Source organism: Dioscorea cayenensis, unplaced genomic scaffold, assembly GCF_009730915.1.
Source record: "Dioscorea cayenensis subsp. rotundata cultivar TDr96_F1 unplaced genomic scaffold, TDr96_F1_v2_PseudoChromosome.rev07_lg8_w22 25.fasta BLBR01000389.1, whole genome shotgun sequence".
Classification (NCBI taxonomy): Eukaryota; Viridiplantae; Streptophyta; class Magnoliopsida; order Dioscoreales; family Dioscoreaceae; genus Dioscorea; species Dioscorea cayenensis.
In genome coordinates, this window is record NW_024086780.1 from 35,838 (window position 1) to 42,974 (window position 7,137).

The 7,137-nt window shown below is 42.8% G+C and overlaps 1 non-coding gene across 1 annotated transcript; it reads right to left on the bottom strand.

The window, feature by feature from the left end:
• Nucleotides 1–578: 578 nt before the first annotated feature.
• LOC120254228 lies at nucleotides 579–685 on the bottom strand. Its single transcript, XR_005534554.1, has one exon. It is a non-coding gene; the product is annotated as a small nucleolar RNA R71 (small nucleolar RNA).
• Between the last annotated feature and the right edge of the window lie 6,452 nt (nucleotides 686–7,137).

The window sequence follows — 7,137 nt, forward strand, 5'->3', positions numbered from 1 at the left end:
TGAGGAGACCAATCTTGTGCTAAGTTGGGAGAAATGCCATTTCATGGTCCAAGAGGGGATGGAATTGAGGTTGACAAGGCAAAGATTTCCACCATCGAAAAATTGCCACCTCCAAATTCTGTGAGGGCCATAAGAAGTTTTTTGGGACATGCCGGGTTCTATAGAAGATTCATCATGGATTTTTCTAAAATTCCTAGACCCCTAACAAGGTTATTGGAAAAGGATGTCCCATTCGAGTTCGATAATGACTGCATGACATCTTTCATGGCACTCAAGGAGAAACGAATTCAAGCACCGACCGTGGCATCCAACAACTCGGTATGGTCCAGAACTTGGTTCAATTCAATGGTCTCGCGAATGAAGATGCACATGAACATCTTTCCCGGTTCCTCCAAATTTGCTCCACATTCAAGATTAATAAGATATCGGACGATGCGATCCGTTTGAGACTATTTCTGCTCAGCTTGAGAGATGGAGCTTATGGTTGGCTTACATCTTTGTCTCCAGGATCTATTAAAACATGGAAGGATATGGTCGAGAAGTTCCTTGGGAGATACTTTCCGCCAAGCAAAGCGGCGAAGTTGAGGCAAGAAATTTCTGCCTTTAAGCAAGGGGAGTCCGAGACATTGTTTGAAGCCTAAGAAAGATTCAAGGATCTCCTTAGAATGTGCCCCCACCATGGTTTTTGCCTTATGGTTGCGAGTAAAAAAATAATTTATAATGGGCTGAATTATGCTACTCGCCAACTCATTGATGCCTGCAGTGGTGGTTCCCTTAGCAACAAGTATCCCGATGAGGCCGAGCAATTACTTGAGTCTATGGAAAGCAATGAATCACATTGGGCCTCAAGAGGATCTACACAAAAGACTGCTGGGCTATACGAAGTCAGTAGCAATGATGCCTTGGCCGCAAAGGTTGATGTGTTGACTCGGAAGCTTGATCTTCTCATGGGCAGTAGTTCGAGGTCACAGACAGTGATGAATTGTAGCACTTGTGGTGGTGGGCATGATGTGGCCCAATGTCCAATTGCTAGCTCCTCAGTTGCGTCCATTGAGAATGTAGACTATATTGGAGGGCAACGAAGTCAAGGGAACCCGTATAGCTCAACTTACAATCCAGGGTGGAAGAACAACCCAAATTTTTCATGGAACCAAGGCCAACAGCAACAAAGAGGTGCACCACCTCAAGGATCTCAATTCCAACAACCGGCCATGGAAAGGAAGTTTTCTACTGAAGAGGTCCTTGACAAGTTCATGCTTAGTACTAATGACAGGTTCAATAGCCTAACCAATAGCATGGATGCACAATTTGGCAAGGTGAATGCTCAGCTCACTCAACACGGCGAACAGTTCACTGAGATAGGTTCTATTTTGAGAAACCTCCAAGCTTCGGTGAAGTCACTTGAGCATCGAGTAGGGGAACTCGCAAAGGCAAATTCTGAACGTCCCCTAAGGTGTCTTCAAAGTAACACGGAAGAAAATCCAAGGGAGCACTTAAAGGCCATTGCTCTACGAAGCGGGAGGCAAGTGGAGACAAGGGTCGAAGTTGACCCAAGTGTCAAGAAAAGTGGGGTAGCCTTCGGGGAAGACCCCAAGCTAGTTGAAGGAAGTAGTGAAGACAAGAATCAAGGAAAATATGACAAGGCCCAACAACAAAGATAGTCAGAATCATCCAAATACAAGCCTCCAATCCCCTATCCAACAAGATTAAAGCATGACAAGGATGATATTCATTTCAGAAAATTCGTCAACATCTTCAAACAACTTCATTTGAACATCCCGATAGTTGAAGCGTTGACTCAAATGCCGAAATACGCCAAGTTCTTAAAAGAGCTCCTCACAAACAAGAGAAAGTTTGAGGAAGAGGGCACGGTTGCACTTATAGGGAATTGCTTGGCCATTCTAGAAAAGAAGCTCCCACAAAAGTTGAAAGATCCGGGAAGCTTCATTACCCCGTGCATGCTTGAAGGTGGAATCCAAGAAAATGCTCTAGTGGATTCGGGGGCTAGCATAAATGTCATGCCCTACACCATGTATTTGAAACTTGGCTTGGATGAGTTGAGGCCCACGAGGATGACCTTACAATTGGCGGATCGATCAACCAGAAAACTTCGTGGGATTGTCAAAGATGTAATTGTCCAAGTGGACAAATTTGTTTTTCCCGTGGATTTTGTCATCATGGACATAGATGAAGATGTGGAGATACCACTGATTCTTGGCCGACCATTCCTCAGCACCTCGGGTGCCTTGATTGACTTGAAAAGAGGAAAGTTAACATTAAGAGTCAGAGAAGAGGAAGTGGTGTACACTTTACCGGCCACCATGAAACATTCTTTAGATCATGATGACACACTTTACTTTGTTGATGAAACTGATAGATTGATTTCTGATTGTGTGCAGGAGGTGCTCTCTATAAATCCCTTGGAAGAATACTTGGGAGAGTTGGAGAATGAAGAACAAGGAGAGCCTCACCAACATCCTCAAATTCATAATTTGAAGCAACCAAAAGAGAGGGTGTCCTGCACTAATGCTAAGGAAAAAGAAAAAAAATAGTCATTTATCAAGAAGATCTGGAGGGAGATTCATGGGAGAAAGAAGAAAGGTAACAAGCTTCATCACCCCACTTCTCATGGAGGAAAGGTAAATTTTTCACCCCTCTCTACTCATGAACAATTTGATGTATTTTCAATGTTGTCACTGAATTTACCAGGACGAAACAATGCTACAAAGGAAACAGTGGTGGCATCAAACTCTTTGAACCCCCATGAGGTAAGGAATGAGGATGCGTCAGGGCTCGTGACATTAAACAAGAGCTTCTTGGGAGGCAACCCAAGTGTTCGGTGGTGTTTGCTTTCATTTTTCGTATTCTAGGTCTTAGTTCATGTCAATTCTCATATTTCTTAGACTTGCTTTACTTTTGAATAAGTTCATGCTCACACACTTGGCGTTGTGCTCTCATCGTTTTAATTGTGGTATGTTTGTGCAACTTCTTGAGAAACTCATATTTAGGTGTTAATTCATGCACTAGATCGTCGTTTTATTCAATTCACTCATTGTTGGAGAAGTCTTCGAGCTTCCTATATCATTTTTTCATCATTTGGGGGCAGGTTTTCGAAGTTTTAATTGATTCTAATGGGTATACGACCTTACTGGGCCGTATGGTGGCCGTCTGAGACGAGCACAGAGGCTCTATGTCGTCATGAGGCAGCCCCCACTCTGAGGGCCGTATGGGAGTCGCCCCCAATTTAATCTCTCTCTCTCTTTCTTCAATTCTCTTCTTTTCTCTCTTTTTCCACCAATTTTCTCTCTTCATTTTCACTCAATTCATGACCAAATCTCTTCATTTTTCTTCTTAAATCCTCTCCTCATCCATTTGAGATGTCAATCTAGTGGTTTTCCCCTAGTTTAAAGCTTGTTTTCTCAAGATTTCATCTGTATGCTTTTTCTATGCCCTAGTTTTATCTTTTTCATTTCTTGGGCATTCTTAGAGATTTTGTGTGGGATTTCATTAGCATTTTGCTTGGTTTTAATGATGTGAATGTCATGGATGAATTTTCCTTCAAATTTATGTAAAAGATTTTTGATGCTTTGAATATAGGGGAGACTCTTGGCGTATGAATGGTGACCATACGTCCCCTATACGGCCGTATGACTTTAAAACTTTGATTTTTCTTGTGTTTCCTCTATCTCTAGCATTCTTTTGCTTTGGTTTGTGTCCCTATGAGCTTGGACAAAGTTTATCTTCATTACACAAAACGTCTAACCTCCAAGCGCCCAAGGACCACAGGGCCCTCCTCTACACCCGATGAGCCCGTCTTCAAGTTATCCCATCATCGAGAGAGATATGATCGACTGAAAACAAAACCATTTGGAACATTGTGCTACCTTGAGTGGGGACTTGTGGAGAGCCTTGGGATTACAAGTCAAGTAAGGGAATGGCTATCAAAGAATTGTTGGGACAAGCTTTTTTCCATAAACGAGCCAACCTTTCGTCAATTAACCTTGGAGGTTTGGAGTATATTTGAGGCACAACTTGGATTTTGCCAAGCTTTTGGACGGAAGCGTACTATGCACCACTTGGATTTTGCCAAGTACTTGGGGATTTATGATGATAAGTTTATCAACTCCATGCCCGGTAAGCGTCTTAAGCTTGATCTCCCAAGTGGAGTGCGACGAAGCAACTATTGGGCGACTTTGGCGGGTGATGATCAAACACGAAAGGCCTCGCGCATGATTGACCCGGCACACAGATTCATTCATGCCTTGATTGCTCGATCCATTTGGGGCCGGATCGATAGCAAGGGGGTTGTCAGTCAAGCCGATATTTATACGATGTATGGCATCTTTGAGTGACGCCCTACTCACCTTGGCCACCTTGTCGCCGATCCATTTCTTCACCAGGGCTCGTATGCACGATTGGGAGCTATATTTATTTGGCCCTATGTGACATGATTGATCCGTGGCATGGGTTTACTGGAGCAAACAGGAGGCATGACCGTTGTAAGAGGTACAGTACCCCTCGGACCAACCCACATACGGGCGATTGGCTTGGTGATCGCACATGGCAGACCCACATGCCACCAGACCGCTGGTGAGTCTAGTCAATGACGGTCGAGCACCACGAGTTAGACCACGAGGCGCTCTGCTCCCTACCCCCGCGCTACATCTTTACGACTCGACATGAGGCCCGAGAAGGATTGAGGGTGAGGTTCAGGCTGTGCATCAGGAACAACGTTAGATTCGTGGCCAGCTTCACCAGATCATTGAGGGGCGGTCTGGGCTCGAGGCGGATCTTCACCGTTTTATCACTTCCTACTGTGGTTCATCCTTGCACATTGTAGCCACTTCTTCTACCGCCATGCCACCATCACCAGCACCAGATTGTGATGAGTAGCAGCTTGTTGGGGCTTGGACAAATATTGTTTACTTTTGCTTGCTTTGTTTTGTATTTTGTTAAGTTGGCATGGTTCTACCCTACCGACTTGTATTATCAAACTTTAGTTTTTTTTCATCTATGTGTTTTTATTGACTACTGTCTAGTTTTCCCCTTGTGCTTGTATTTTTAAATTCTTTGTGGAATGATGATGTACCCTTTTTGCCTCGCAGGGCATTAAGGGAATTAGGTGGGCTTTCTTGGGTTTAATGGAGGTCGGACGAGACATGTATTGCTCACCACACATTTTCTCACGTCCTACCTCATGACGAGCACAAGTTGAACCGCGGAGTTCGTTTTCACCCTCCTTTATTATTTGCATTGCTTTATCTTGCATAATTTTCATGATTAGTGTACATTGAGGGCAATGTACAACACTAAGTGTGGGGACAGGTGTATTTCATTTATTAGGATCATTTTCTACATGCTAGTGTTACCTATGATGGCTTTGTTCATTCTTGTAAGATTCTTTTAGCTTGGACTAATGATTGATGTGAGTTACTCGTTTCTATGCTTTATTGAATCCTATTTTACCCCTAGTATTGTCATGTGCACTGAATTTTTTGTTGATGCCCTGGGAATAGCCAATGTGACTACTCTCTAACTCTCTTGTATGTGTAACACACTACTTTGTGTACTTGGCCTTAGAACACTAAGTTCTTTCCTTCAATGGACTCTTAAGAACTTCTAAGTCTTGTTGACCTAATCCTAGCTTTGTGGCATGTAGTGTACTCTAAAGATGTGATCCAGGGTGAATGTAGAAAAGATGAGTCGACATGTGTACCCTCTAGAAAGATTTCAAAAATGATTTTTCTTGCGAGTCTCGTTAGTCGGGACTCGAGCGAAAACAAAAAAAGAAATGAATTATGAAATGAAAAATAAAACCTAGTGATCTTTTTGAGTAACTACCAAAGGTTTTGAGAAGAAAGTGGATTTAGTTTCAAGCTATAGAATTAGAAGTATCTTACTTGGCCATTGAAGTAGCACTAAGTAGTTTAAGACTTAGTATTCTTTGTAAGTGGAGTGATTAGCATCCGAGCTGTCTTGATTGAGGTCCTTAGGCTAGACTAGATCGGGGCATATGAGATATAAGATTCACTTACGACACGAGACATATAAGGGGTGAGGCAGGGATATTTTTTTATTATGCTTATTGACTATGACTCATCTATGTATCATTGTCCATTGTTTCTGGAGTCTTATATTTACTTGATGCCAGAGATAGTGCATTTAGCCACTTCTCGGTCCCTTTGTTTTTCATGAGTTGTTTGCTTTTAGGGGACAAAGCAACGCTTAAAGTGATGGGGATATTTGATAAGTGTCTAAATGTAGATGTTTTTCATGCATATATCGTATTCACTTTGCATGTATTTTTATGAGGGTTTGATGCCCGTTTGCACTTAATCGTCTATTATTTGCTTTTGTAGGGCACAAGGAAGCCATGGAGAACAAGAAGATATCATTTGGGCGAAAAGAGAAAAGCGAGGGAATTTTCATACTACCCCCATCGCTCGATGATGAAATTTGTATCTGTATGCAAATGGATTGATTTGGATTGTCTACCCAGATTTCCATACTACCCAGTATGGGGGCCATATGCACCCCATATGGATCACGAATCTAGGGTTTTTGGGTGCTATACGACCCCCATACGACCCGTATGCCTCGGGGGTTATAAATACCAACTTTTAGGGTAAAAAAGGGGACTTTTGGCTGGACCTTTTCTTGGCTGACTTTGGGGAGATCACTTGGGAGATTTTGGGTGACCTTGGGAAGGAGAAGAAGGGCAAGGAAGCTAGGAGATCATTCAAGCCCAAGGTCCAATACTCTCAAGGTAAGAAGGCAACATCATTCAAGGGGAGATTTACCACGATTTGAAGGAAGGAGACCCACGGCTAGAGGAAGCATCATTTGGCACTCCTTTGGTGGGGAAAGCGTCATTCGGTACATTCTTCACCTCCTCCTTCACCATTTTATCTAGGGAGTGTCATTTATGCTTTTGTTTCATGTTTTGCTTGTTTGTATTGCTTGTTGTGGGATGATGACACACTAGACCCCCAAGGCCACCGGGTGTTGGTGAACCTTGGGGAGTTTTATCATGTATGTTGGATGATAACTTGTTATTTCCATGCCTGGGTAATTTTGAGATTTAATCCATTGTTTTCATGCTAAGTGCTACACTAAGGAGAAATCCGTAGATCTTTT